This window comes from Myxine glutinosa, chromosome 2 (assembly GCF_964187855.1).
Source record: "Myxine glutinosa chromosome 2, kmMyxGlut1.1, whole genome shotgun sequence".
Lineage (NCBI taxonomy): Eukaryota > Metazoa > Chordata > Myxini > Myxiniformes > Myxinidae > Myxine > Myxine glutinosa.
The window spans coordinates 8,227,874-8,243,536 of record NC_136262.1 but is presented as its reverse complement, the minus strand read 5'-3'; the positions used below and the strand labels follow the sequence as shown (position 1 = coordinate 8,243,536).

Sequence of the window (15,663 nt, the reverse complement as noted above, 5' to 3'; positions counted from 1 at the left end):
CCAAACCGCTGGTTGCATCGCTCACTCACACATAACCCCAAACCGCTGGTTGCATCGCTCACTCACACATCACCCTAAACCGCTGGTTGCATCGCTCACTCACACATCACCCCAAACCGCTGGTTGCATCGCTCACTCACACATCACCCCAAACCGCTGGATGCATCGCTCACTCACACATCACCCCAAACCGCTGGTTGCATCGCTCACTCACACATCACCCCAAACCGCTGGATGCATCGCTCACTCACACATCACCTCAAACCGCTGGTTGCATCGCTCACTCACACATCACCCCAAACCGCTGGTTGCATCGCTCACTCACACATAACCCCAAACCGCTGGTTGCATCGCTCACTCACACATCACCCCAAACCGCTGGTTGCATCGCTCACTCACACATAACCCCAAACCGCTGGTTGCATCGCTCACTCACACATCACCCCAAACCGCTGGTTGCATCGCTCACTCACACATCACCCCAAACCGCTGGTTGCATCGCTCACTCACACATCACCCCAAACCGCTGGTTGCATCGCTCACTCACACATAACCCCAAACCGCTGGTTGCATCACTCACTCACACAAAACCCCAAACCGCTGGTTGCATCGCTCACTCACACATCACCCCAAACCGCTGGTTGCATCGCTCACTCACACATAACCCCAAACCGCTGGCTGCATCGCCCACTCACACATAACCCCAAACCGCTGGTTGCATCGCTCACTCACACATAACCCCAAACCGCTGGTTGCATCGCTCACTCACACATAACCCCAAACCGCTGGTTGCATCGCTCACTCACACATCACCCCAAACCGCTGGTTGCATCGCTCACTCACACATCAACTCAAACCGCTGGTTGCATCGCTCACTCACACATCAACTCAAACCGCTGGTTGCATCGCTCACTCACACATCAACCCAAACCGCTGGTTGCATCGCTCACTCACACATCACCCCAAACCGCTGGTTGCATCGCTCTGCCCCGTCTTTACATAACATGATGGTGGTGATCTCTTTACAAACCAATTTCAAAAGGACATACATTGATACAATCCTTTAATGCATTGGATACCTTATTAAAGTGGAAATCCGTGAAATATTCACATTACTAAAATACCGGAACCATAGGTTATAAAAACTTCATGTTTTGTGTGAATGGTCAAATTAAGTTTAGTGAAAAACGCGTAATGACGTATATTAACCATAACCACGTTTTTATTACAATGTTACACTACAGGGTGTATATACACGAAACTGGGCATTATTCCTCACGCGGATGAGCATGAGTAGCCGAGCAAACAGCGCTCCGTTGGCCCGAGTATGAAACACCGATTAACGCGGCATCCAAATCCAATCACGGGCGACTTCGAAAAGAACCGGAAGTGACCGAAGACTGCCGTGTCGTCACCAAAAGGGATTCGTTTATTGCTGCAGTTTATTTGCAGTTATAGGCGGTGTATGCGACACGTATTAAATACGTCTTTGAAAGTCACCGGATTTTTTTTTTTAAATACTCGTGCACCATGAACACCTCACAGTATTCGTAATATCAGTCAACTTTATCAAAGACAAAACAAGTACACATACATTCAAAGTACACCGGCCCCATGCCCCCATGCCAAATAATTAAATATCCTACAGCGCGGCATTGCCGGGGCGCCTTCGGCGCCCGGCAATACCGCAGTGCAGCTCATAGAGGATGCATTGGGAGGGAGAGGTGTACGCTAATTGATTGATTAATTGTGTAATTAAAATCAATAAAATTATCACAAAATATTATCTTAATAAATTGGCTAATAGCATAACTAAACCACTAGTGCTTCATCCGAAGATGTATCTTTACCTTCGCAAAAGCGGAAGGTTATGTTTTGATCGCTGTGTATTTATTTGTATGTCTGTGTGTGTGTGTGTGTGTATGTTATTCGCATAACTCAAAAAGTATTCAACCGAATTGCATGAAATTTGGTGGGATGATTGGTTATTATACGGGACACATTTGATTAGATTTTGGGAGCAATCGGGTCAAAGGTCAAGGTCACGAAAAGGTCAAAATCGTATTTTTCGTAATGAGCGTAATGACTAGCAAGCTAGCAATGAGCGTAATTACACTAGCGTAGCAATGCAATGCATGCAAATTGCAATGCATGCAATGGCGAAGGTATGCGCTCTACCGAGTGCCCGTTCTAGTTTAGAAATTGAATTAAATAAGTCATTAATAAAAAATTAAATAATTAATTGATTAATCAATAAATCAAAAATATCCTTGAGAGCCACATCATTTGGTCACTGTCATGTCCAAATATTAGCTTCCCAGCTCAAAAGGTGCCTGAGATATTGGCCAAATGAGAAAGAAAATAAATAAATGATGAATAATGAAAATAAATAAATAATAATCACAAAACAATTAAATTATTAATCAATTTGGTCAGAGAACACATAAACCACCACCACTTCATCAGAATCTGTAACTTTAAAAAAAAAAATTTTAGTCATTAATCGAATAATTAAATAATTAATCGATTCATTGATTAATTAATAAATCAAAAATAGCCTTTGCAGCCAAATCACCTGGTCATTGGCATGTCCAAATATCAGCTTCCTAACTCAAAAGGTGCCTGAGTTAATGGTCAGAAGAGAAAGGAAATTTGATTAATTAAAAAAGTACTTAATTAATCGCTAATAATTAAATAACTCCTCAATTTATTGATTAATCAAAAAATAAAAAATACCGTTTTTGACAAAGCACTTTCTCACTATCGTGCCAAAATTTCAGCTTCCTAGCTCAAATGATGGCTGAGATATCGTCCGGACAACCAAACAAACAAGAAAGAAAACAAGAAAACAAGAAAACAAACAAACAAACAAGTACACATACATTCAAAGTACACCGCCCCATGCCAAATAATTAAATATGCTGCAGCGCGGCATTGCCGGGGCGCCTCTGGCGCCCGGCAATACCGCAGTGCAGCTCATTAAGGCTGCATTGGGAGGGAGGGGTGTACACTAATTGATTGATTAATTGTATAATTAAAATCAATAAAAGATTATCACAAAATATTGTACACCGCTCCTTTCCTATGCCATCTCCAGGCATTGCAAATCGTCATTGCCGGGCACCAAAGGGGGCTCGGCAGTGACGCACGCTGAAAGAGAGTACTCAGTTTTCACTCTGGTTTCTTGTTTGTTGTACACCGCTCCTTTCCTATGCCATCTCCAGGCATTGCAAATCGTCATTGCCGGGCACCAAAGGGGGCTCGGCAGTGACGCACGCTGAAAGAGAGTACTCAGTTTTCACTCTGGTTTCTTGTTTGTTGTACACCGCTCCTTTCCTATGCCACCTCCAGGCATTGCAAATCGTCATTGCCGGGCACCGAAGGGGGCTTGGCAGTGACGCACGCTGAAAGAGAGTACTCAGTTTTCACTCTGGTTTCTTGTTTGTTTGTTTTCTTGTTTCCTTGGTTGTCCGGACGATATCTCAGCCATCCTTTGAGCTAGGAAACTGAAATTTCGGCACAATAGTGAGCAAGTCCTTTGTCAAAAACAGTATTTTTTGTTTTTTGATTAATCAATAAATTGAGGAGTTATTTAATTATTAGCGATTAATTCAGTACTTATTTAATTAATCAAATTTCCTTTCTCTTCTGACCATTAACTCAGGCACCTTTTGAGTTAGGAAGCTGACATTTGGACATGCCAATGACCAGGTGATTTGGCTGCAAAGGATATTTTTGATTTATTAATTAATAAATTAATCGATTAATTATGTAATTATTTGATTAATGCCAAAAAAAAATTTAAATTTAAAGTTACAGATTCTGATGAAATAGTGGTAGTTTATGTGTTCTCTGACCAAATTGATTAATAATTTAATTTTTTAATGATTATTATTTATTTATTTTCATTATTAATCATTTATTTATTTTCTTTCTCATTTGGCCAATATCTCAGGCACCTTTTGAGCTGGGAAGCTAATATTTGGACATGAGTGACCAAGCGATGTGGCTATCAAGGATATTATTGATTTATTGATTAATCATTTCATCTATTAATTATTTATTGATTAATCGATTAATTATTTATTGAGTAATCAATTAATTATTTAATTTTTTATAAATGACTTATTTAATTACATTTCTAAAAGATACATCTTCGGATGAAGCACGAGTGGTTTAGTTATGCGATTAGCCAATTGATTATGAAAATATTTTGTGATAATCTTTTATTGATTTTAATTATACAATTAATCAATCAATTAGTGTACACCTATCCCTCCCAATGCAGCCTCAATGAGCTGCACTGCGGTATTGCCGGGCGCCGGAGGCGCCCCGGCAATGCCGCGCTGCAGCATATTTAATTATTTGGCATGGGGCGGTGTACTTTGAATGTATGTGTACTTGTTGTACACCGCTCCTTTCCTATGCCATCTCCAGGCATTGCAAATCGTCATTGCCGGGCACCAAAGGGGGCTCGGCAGTGACGCACGCTGAAAGAGAGTACTCAGTTTTCACTCTGGTTTCTTGTTTGTTTGTTTTCTTGGTTGTCCGGACGATATCTCAGCCATCCTTTGAGCTAGGAAGCTGAAATTTCGGCACAGTAGTGAGCAAGTCCTTTGTCAAATACGGTATTTTTTGTTTTTTGAATAATCAATTAATTGAGGAGTTATTTAATTATTAGCGTTTAATTAAGTACTTATTTAATTAATTAAATTTCATTTCTCTTCTGACCATTATTAACTCAGGCACCTTTTGAGTTAGGAAGCTGATATTTGGACATGCCAATGACCAGGTGATTTGGCTGCAAAGGATATTTTTGATTTATTAATTAATCAATTAATCGATTAATTATTTAATTATTCGATTAATGACAAAAAAATTTTTTTTTTTAAAGTTACAGATTCTGATGAAATAGTGGTAGTTTATGTGTTCTCTGACCAAATTGATTAATTATTTAATTTTTTTATGATTATTATTTATTTATTTTCATTATTAATCATTTATTTATTTTCTTTCTCATTTGGCCAATATCTCAGGCACCTTTTGAGCTGGGAAGCTAATATTTGGACATGAGTGACCAAGTGATGTGGCTATCAAGGATATTTTTGATTTATTGATTAATCATTTCATCTATTAATTATTTATTGATTAATCGATTAATTATTTATTGAGTAATCAATTAATTATTTAATTTTTTATAAATGACTTATTTAATTAAATTTCTAAAAGATACATCTTCGGATGAAGCACTAGTGGTTTAGTTATGCGATTAGCCAATTGATTATGAAAATATTTTGTGATAATCTTTTATTGATTTTAATTATACAATTAATCAATCAATTAGTGTACACCCCTCCCTCCCAATGCAGCCTTAATGAGCTGCACTGCGGTATTGCCGGGCGCCAGAGGCGCCCCGGCAATGCCGCGCTGCAGCATATTTAATTATTTGGCATGGGGCGGTGTACTTTGAATGTATTTGTACTTGTTTGTTTTCTTGTTTGTTTGTTTTCTTTCTTGGTTGTCCGGACGATATCTCAGCCATCCTTTGAGCTAGGAAGCTGAAATTTCGGCACAGTAGTGAGCAAGTCCTTTGTCAAATACGGTATTTTTTGTTTTTTGAATAATCAATTAATTGAGGAGTTATTTAATTATTAGCGTTTAATTAAGTACTTATTTAATTAATTAAATTTCATTTATCTTCTGACCATTATTAACTCAGGCACCTTTTGAGTTAGGAAGCTGATATTTGGACATGCCAATGACCAGGTGATTTGGCTGCAAAGGATATTTTTGATTTATTAATTAATCAATTAATCGATTAATTATTTAATTATTCGATTAATGACAAAAAAATTTTTTTTTTTTAAGTTACAGATTCTGATGAAATAGTGGTAGTTTATGTGTTCTCTGACCAAATTGATTAATAATTTAATTTTTTTATGATTATTATTTATTTATTTTCATTATTAATCATTTATTTATTTTCTTTCTCATTTGGCCAATATCTCAGGCACCTTTTGAGCTGGGAAGCTAATATTTGGACATGAGTGACCAAGTGATGTGGCTATCAAGGATATTTTTGATTTATTGATTAATCATTTCATCTATTAAGTATTTATTGATTAATCGATTAATTATTTATTGAGTAATCAATTAATTATTTAATTTTTTATAAATGACTTATTTAATTAAATTTCTAAAAGATACATCTTCGGATGAAGCACTACTGGTTTAGTTATGCGATTAGCCAATTGATTATGAAAATATTTTGTGATAATCTTTTATTGATTTTAATTATACAATTAATCAATCAATTAGTGTACACCTCTCCCTCCCAATGCAGCCTCAATGAGCTGCACTGCGGTATTGCCGGGCGCCGGAGGCGCCCCGGCAATGCCGCGCTGCAGCATATTTAATTATTTGGCATGGGGCGGTGTACTTTGAATGTATGTGTACTTGTTGTACACCGCTCCTTTCCTATGCCATCTCCAGGCATTGCAAATCGTCATTGCCGGGCACCAAAGGGGGCTCGGCAGTGACGCACGCTGAAAGAGAGTACTCAGTTTTCACTCTGGTTTCTTGTTTGTTGTACACCGCTCCTTTCCTATGCCATCTCCAGGCATTGCAAATCGTCATTGCCGGGCACCAAAGGGGGCTCTGCAGTGACGCACGCTGAAAGAGAGTACTCAGTTTTCACTCTGGTTGTTTGTTTTCTTGGTTGTCCGGGCGATATCTCAGCCATCCTTTGAGCTAGGAAGCTGAAATTTCGGCACAGTAGTGAGCAAGTCCTTTGTCAAATACGGTATTTTTTGTTTTTTGAATAATCAATTAATTGAGGAGTTATTTAATTATTAGCGTTTAATTAAGTACTTATTTAATTAATTAAATTTCATTTCTCTTCTGACCATTATTAACTCAGGCACCTTTTCAGTTAGGAAGCTGATATTTGGACATGCCAATGACCAGGTGATTTGGCTGCAAAGGATATTTTTGATTTATTAATTAATCAATTAATCGATTAATTATTTAATTATTCGATTAATGACAAAAAAAAATTTTTTTTTTAAGTTACAGATTCTGATGAAATAGTGGTAGTTTATGTGTTCTCTGACCAAATTGATTAATAATTTAATTTTTTTATGATTATTGTACACCGCTCCTTTCCTATGCCATCTCCAGGCATTGCAAATCGTCATTGCCGGGCACCAAAGGGGGCTCGGCAGTGACGCACGCTGAAAGAGAGTACTCAGTTTTCACTCTGGTTTCTTGTTGTACACCGCTCCTTTCCTATGCCACCTCCAGGCATTGCAAATCGTCATTGCCGGGCACCGAAGGGGGCTCGGCAGTGACGCACGCTGAAAGAGAGTACTCAGTTTTCACTCTGGTTTCTTGTTTGTTTTCTTGTTTGTTTTCTTGTTTGTTTTCTTTCTTGTTTTCTTGGTTGTCCGGGCGATATCTCAGCCATCCTTTGAGCTAGGAAGCTGAAATTTCGGCACAGTAGTGAGCAAGTCCTTTGTCAAATACGGTATTTTTTGTTTTTTGAATAATCAATTAATTGAGGAGTTATTTAATTATTAGCGTTTAATTAAGTACTTATTTAATTAATTAAATTTCATTTCTCTTCTGACCATTATTAACTCAGGCACCTTTTGAGTTAGGAAGCTGATATTTGGACATGCCAATGACCAGGTGATTTGGCTGCAAAGGATATTTTTGATTTATTAATTAATCAATTAATCGATTAATTATTTAATTATTCGATTAATGACAAAAAAAATTTTTTTTTTTAAGTTACAGATTCTGATGAAATAGTGGTAGTTTATGTGTTCTCTGACCAAATTGATTAATAATTTAATTTTTTTATGATTATTATTTATTTATTTTCATTATTAATCATTTATTTATTTTCTTTCTCATTTGGCCAATATCTCAGGCACCTTTTGAGCTGGGAAGCTAATATTTGGACATGAGTGACCAAGTGATGTGGCTATCAAGGATATTTTTGATTTATTGATTAATCATTTCATCTATTAATTATTTATTGATTAATCGATTAATTATTTATTGAGTAATCAATTAATTATTTAATTTTTTATTAATGACTTATTTAATTAAATTTCTAAAAGATACATCTTCGGATGAAGCACTAGTGGTTTAGTTATGCGATTAGCCAATTGATTATGAAAATATTTTGTGATAATCTTTTATTGATTTTAATTATACAATTAATCAATCAATTAGTGTACACCTCTCCCTCCCAATGCAGCCTCAATGAGCTGCACTGCGGTATTGCCGGGCGCCAGAGGCGCCCCGGCAATGCCGCGCTGCAGCATATTTAATTATTTGGCATGGGGCGGTGTACTTTGAATGTATTTGTACTTGTTGTACACCGCTCCTTTCCTATGCCATCTCCAGGCATTACAAATCGTCATTGACGGGCACCAAAGGGGGCTCGGCAGTGACGCACGCTGAAAGAGAGTACTCAGTTTTCACTCTGGTTTCTTTCTTGTTTGTTTGTTTTCTTGTTTGTTTGTCCGGGCGATATCTCAGCCATCCTTTGAGCTAGGAAGCTGAAATTTCGGCACAGTAGTGAGCAAGTCCTTTGTCAAATACGGTATTTTTTGTTTTTTGAATAATCAATTAATTGAGGAGTTATTTAATTATTAGCGTTTAATTAAGTACTTATTTAATTAATTAAATTTCATTTCTCTTCTGACCATTATTAACTCAGGCACCTTTTGAGTTAGGAAGCTGATATTTGGACATGCCAATGACCAGGTGATTTGGCTGCAAAGGATATTTTTGATTTATTAATTAATCATTTAATCGATTAATTATTTAATTATTCGATTAATGACAAAAAAAAATTTTTTTTTAAGTTACAGATTCTGATGAAATAGTGGTAGTTTATGTGTTCTCTGACCAAATTGGTTAATAATTTAATTTTTTTATGATTATTATTTATTTATTTTCATTATTAATCATTTATTTATTTTCTTTCTCATTTGGCCAATATCTCAGGCACCTTTTGAGCTGGGAAGCTAATATTTGGACATGAGTGACCAAGTGATGTGGCTATCAAGGATATTTTTTATTTATTGATTAATCATTTCATCTATTAAGTATTTATTGATTAATCGATTAATTATTTATTGAGTAATCAATTAATTATTTAATTTTTTATAAATGACTTATTTAATTAAATTTCTAAAAGATACATCTTTGGATGAAGCACTACTGGTTTAGTTATGCGATTAGCCAATTGATTATGAAAATATTTTGTGATAATCTTTTATTGATTTTAATTAAACAATTAATCAATCAATTAGTGTACACCTCTCCCTCCCAATGCAGCCTCAATGAGCTGCACTGCGGCATTGCCGGGCGCCTGAGGCGCCCCGGCAATGCCGCGCTGCAGCATATTGAATTATTTGGCATGGGGCGGTGTACTTTGAATGTATGTGTACTTGTTTGTTTTCTTGTTTGTTTTCTTGCTTGTTTGTTTGTTTTCTTGGTTGTCCGGACGATATCTCAGCCATCCTTTGAGCTAGGAAGCTTAAATTTCGGCACAGTAGTGAGCAAGTCCTTTGTCAAATACGGTATTTTTTGTTTTTTGAATAATCAATTAATTGAGGAGTTATTTAATTATTAGCGTTTAATTAAGTACTTATTTAATTAATTAAATTTCATTTCTCTTCTGACCATTATTAACTCAGGCACCTTTTGAGTTAGGAAGCTGATATTTGGACATGCCAATGACCAGGTGATTTGGCTGCAAAGGATATTTTTGATTTATTAATTAATCAATTAATCGATTAATTATTTAATTATTCGATTAATGACAAAAAAATTTTTTTTTTTTAAAGTTACAGATTCTGATGAAATAGTGGTAGTTTATGTGTTCTCTGACCAAATTGATTAATAATTTAATTTTTTTATGATTATTATTTATTTATATTCATTATTAATCATTTATTTATTTTCTTTCTCATTTGGCCAATATCTCAGGCACCTTTTGAGCTGGGAAGCTAATATTTGGACATGAGTGACCAAGTGATGTGGCTATCAAGGATATTTTTGATTTATTGATTAATCATTTCATCTATTAATTATTTATTGATTAATCGATTAATTATTTATTGAGTAATCAATGAATTTTTTATAAATGACTTATTTAATTAAATTTCTAAAAGATACATCTTCGGATGAAGCACCAGTGGTTTAGTTATGCGATTAGCCAATTGATTATGAAAATATTTTGTGATAATCTTTTATTGATTTTAATTATACAATTAATCAATCAATTAGTGTACACCTCTCCCTCCCAATGCAGCCTCAATGAGCTGCACTGCGGTATTGCCGGGCGCCGGAGGCGCCCCGGCAATGCCGCGCTGCAGCATATTTAATTATTTGGCATGGGGCGGTGTACTTTGAATGTATGTGTACTTGTTATTTATTTATTTTCATTATTAATCATTTATTTATTTTCTTTCTCATTTGGCCAATATCTCAGGCACCTTTTGAGCTGGGAAGCTAATATTTGGACATGAGTGACCAAGTGATGTGGCTATCAAGGATATTTTTGATTTATTGATTAATCATTTCATCTATTAAGTATTTATTGATTAATCGATTAATTATTTATTGAGTAATCAATTAATTATTTAATTTTTTATAAATGACTTATTTAATTAAATTTCTAAAAGATACATCTTCAGATGAAGCACTAGTGGTTTAGTTATGCGATTAGCCAATTGATTATGAAAATATTTTGTGATAATCTTTTATTGATTTTAATTATACAATTAATCAATCAATTAGTGTACACCTCTCCCTCCCAATGCAGCCTCAATGAGCTGCACTGCGGTATTGCCGGGCGCCGGAGGCGCCCCGGCAATGCCGCGCTGCAGCATATTTAATTATTTGGCATGGGGCGGTGTACTTTGAATGTATGTGTACTTGTTGTACACCGCTCCTTTCCTATGCCATCTCCAGGCATTGCAAATCGTCATTGCCGGGCACCAAAGGGGGCTCGGCAGTGACGCACGCTGAAAGAGAGTACTCAGTTTTCACTCTGGTTTCTTGTTTGTTTTCTTGTTGTACACCGCTCCTTTCCTATGCCATCTCCAGGCATTGCAAATCGTCATTGCCGGGCACCAAAGGGGGCTCGGCAGTGACGCACGCTGAAAGAGAGTACTCAGTTTTCACTCTGGTTTCTTGTTGTACACCGCTCCTTTCCTATGCCATCTCCAGGCATTGCAAATCGTCATTGCCGGGCACCAAAGGGGGCTCGGCAGTGACGCACGCTGAAAGAGAGTACTCAGTTTTCACTCTGGTTTCTTTCTTGTTTGTTTGTTTTCTTGTTGTACACCGCTCCTTTCCTATGCCACCTCCAGGCATTGCAAATCGTCATTGCCGGGCACCGAAGGGGGCTCGGCAGTGACGCACGCTGAAAGAGAGTACTCAGTTTTCACTCTGGTTTCTTGTTTGTTTTCTTGTTTGTTTTCTTGGTTGTCCGGACGATATCTCAGCCATCCTTTGAGCTAGGAAGCTGAAATTTCGGCACAGTAGTGAGCAAGTCCTTTGTCAAATACGGTATTTTTTGTTTTTTGATTAATCAATTAATTGAGGAGTTATTTAATTATTAGCGTTTAATTAAGTACTTATTTAATTAATTAAATTTCATTTATCTTCTGACCATTATTAACTCAGGCACCTTTTGAGTTAGGAAGCTGATATTTGGACATGCCAATGACCAGGTGATTTGGCTGCAAAGGATATTTTTGATTTATTAATTAATCAATTAATCGATTAATTATTTAATTATTCGATTAATGACAAAAAATTTTTTTTTTTTAAAGTTACAGATTCTGATGAAATAGTGGTAGTTTATGTGTTCTCTGACCAAATTGATTAATAATTTAATTTTTTTATGATTATTATTTATTTATTTTCATTATTAATCATTTATTTATTTTCTTTCTCATTTGGCCAATATCTCAGGCACCTTTTGAGCTGGGAAGCTAATATTTGGACATGAGTGACCAAGTGATGTGGCTATCAAGGATATTTTTGATTTATTGATTAATCATTTCATCTATTAATTATTTATTGATTAATCGATTAATTATTTATTGAGTAATCAATTAATTATTTAATTTTTTATAAATGACTTATTTAATTAAATTTCTAAAAGATACATCTTCGGATGAAGCACTAGTGGTTTAGTTATGCGATTAGCCAATTGATTATGAAAATATTTTGTGATAATCTTTTATTGATTTTAATTATACAATTAATCAATCAATTAGTGTACACATCTCCCTCCCAATGCAGCCTCAATGAGCTGCACTGCGGTATTGCCGGGCGCCTGAGGCGCCCCGGCAATGCCGCGCTGCAGCATATTTAATTATTTGGCATGGGGCGGTGTACTTTGAATGTATGTGTACTTGTTTGTTTTCTTTCTTGTTTGCTTTCTTGGTTGTCCGGACGATATCTCAGCCATCCTTTGAGCTAGGAAGCTGAAATTTCGGCACAGTAGTGAGCAAGTCCTTTGTCAAATACGGTATTTTTTGTTTTTTGAATAATCAATTAATTGAGGAGTTATTTAATTATTAGCGTTTAATTAAGTACTTATTTAATTAATTAAATTTCATTTATCTTCTGACCATTATTAACTCAGGCACCTTTTGAGTTAGGAAGCTGATATTTGGACATGCCAATGACCAGGTGATTTGGCTGCAAAGGATATTTTTGATTTATTAATTAATCAATTAATCGATTAATTATTTAATTATTCGATTAATGACAAAAAAAATTTTTTTTTTTAAGTTACAGATTCTGATGAAATAGTGGTAGTTTGTGTTCTCTGACCAAATTGATTAATAATTTAATTTTTTTATGATTATTATTTATTTATTTTCATTATTAATCATTTATTTATTTTCTTTCTCATTTGGCCAATATCTCAGGCACCTTTTGAGCTGGGAAGCTAATATTTGGACATGAGTGACCAAGTGATGTGGCTATCAAGGATATTTTTGATTTATTGATTAATCATTTCATCTATTAAGTATTTATTGATTAATCGATTAATTATTTATTGAGTAATCAATTAATTATTTAATTTTTTATAAATGACTTATTTAATTAAATTTCTAAAAGATACATCTTCGGATGAAGCACTACTGGTTTAGTTATGCGATTAGCCAATTGATTATGAAAATATTTTGTGATAATCTTTTATTGATTTTAATTATACAATTAATCAATCAATTAGTGTACACCTCTCCCTCCCAATGCAGCCTCAATGAGCTGCACTGCGGTATTGCCGGGCGCCGGAGGCGCCCCGGCAATGCCGCGCTGCAGCATATTTAATTATTTGGCATGGGGCGGTGTACTTTGAATGTATGTGTACTTGTTTGTTTTCTTGTTTGTTTTCTTGCTTGTTTGTTTGTTTTCTTGGTTGTCCGGACGATATCTCAGCCATCCTTTGAGCTAGGAAGCTTAAATTTCGGCACAGTAGTGAGCAAGTCCTTTGTCAAATACGGTATTTTTTGTTTTTTGAATAATCAATTAATTGAGGAGTTATTTAATTATTAGCGTTTAATTAAGTACTTATTTAATTAATTAAATTTCATTTCTCTTCTGACCATTATTAACTCAGGCACCTTTTGAGTTAGGAAGCTGATATTTGGACATGCCAATGACCAGGTGATTTGGCTGCAAAGGATATTTTTGATTTATTAATTAATCAATTAATCGATTAATTATTTAATTATTCGATTAATGACAAAAAAATTTTTTTTTTTTAAAGTTACAGATTCTGATGAAATAGTGGTAGTTTATGTGTTCTCTGACCAAATTGATTAATAATTTAATTTTTTTATGATTATTATTTATTTATATTCATTATTAATCATTTATTTATTTTCTTTCTCATTTGGCCAATATCTCAGGCACCTTTTGAGCTGGGAAGCTAATATTTGGACATGAGTGACCAAGTGATGTGGCTATCAAGGATATTTTTGATTTATTGATTAATCATTTCATCTATTAATTATTTATTGATTAATCGATTAATTATTTATTGAGTAATCAATGAATTTTTTATAAATGACTTATTTAATTAAATTTCTAAAAGATACATCTTCGGATGAAGCACCAGTGGTTTAGTTATGCGATTAGCCAATTGATTATGAAAATATTTTGTGATAATCTTTTATTGATTTTAATTATACAATTAATCAATCAATTAGTGTACACCTCTCCCTCCCAATGCAGCCTCAATGAGCTGCACTGCGGTATTGCCGGGCGCCCGAGGCGCCCCGGCAATGCCGCGCTGCAGCATATTTAATTATTTGGCATGGGGCGGTGTACTTTGAATGTATGTGTACTTGTTATTTATTTATTTTCATTATTAATCATTTATTTATTTTCTTTCTCATTTGGCCAATATCTCAGGCACCTTTTGAGCTGGGAAGCTAATATTTGGACATGAGTGACCAAGTGATGTGGCTATCAAGGATATTTTTGATTTATTGATTAATCATTTCATCTATTAAGTATTTATTGATTAATCGATTAATTATTTATTGAGTAATCAATTAATTATTTAATTTTTTATAAATGACTTATTTAATTAAATTTCTAAAAGATACATCTTCAGATGAAGCACTAGTGGTTTAGTTATGCGATTAGCCAATTGATTATGAAAATATTTTGTGATAATCTTTTATTGATTTTAATTATACAATTAATCAATCAATTAGTGTACACCTCTCCCTCCCAATGCAGCCTCAATGAGCTGCACTGCGGTATTGCCGGGCGCCGGAGGCGCCCCGGCAATGCCGCGCTGCAGCATATTTAATTATTTGGCATGGGGCGGTGTACTTTGAATGTATGTGTACTTGTTGTACACCGCTCCTTTCCTATGCCATCTCCAGGCATTGCAAATCGTCATTGCCGGGCACCAAAGGGGGCTCGGCAGTGACGCACGCTGAAAGAGAGTACTCAGTTTTCACTCTGGTTTCTTGTTTGTTTTCTTGTTGTACACCGCTCCTTTCCTATGCCATCTCCAGGCATTGCAAATCGTTATTGCCGGGCACCAAAGGGGGCTCGGCAGTGACGCACGCTGAAAGAGAGTACTCAGTTTTCACTCTGGTTTCTTGTTTGTTTTCTTGTTGTACACCGCACCTTTCCTATGCCATCTCCAGGCATTGCAAATCGTCATTGCTGGGCACCGAAGGGGGCTCGGCAGTGACGCACGCTGAAAGAGAGTACTCAGTTTTCACTCTGGTTGTTTTCTTGTTTTCTTTCTTTCTTGGTTGTCCGGACGATATCTCAGCCATCCTTTGAGCTAGGAAGCTGAAATTTCGGCACAGTAGTGAGCAAGTCCTTTGTCAAATACGGTATTTTTTGTTTTTTGAATAATCAATTAATTGAGGAGTTATTTAATTATTAGCGTTTAATTAAGTACTTATTTAATTAATTAAATTTCATTTATCTTCTGACCATTATTAACTCAGGCACCTTTTGAGTTAGGAAGCTGATATTTGGACATGCCAATGACCAGGTGATTTGGCTGCAAAGGATATTTTTGATTTATTAATTAATCAATTAATCGATTAATTATTTAATTATTCGATTAATGACAAAAAAATT

At 35.4% G+C, this 15,663-nt stretch overlaps 1 protein-coding gene across 1 annotated transcript in view; it reads left to right on the top strand.

Moving 5' to 3' along the window:
• SUB1 (SUB1 regulator of transcription) overlaps nucleotides 1-15,663 on the top strand; it is a 991,845-nt gene that overhangs the window by 666,135 nt on the left and 310,047 nt on the right. The gene's annotated exons all lie outside the window — the stretch shown is intronic.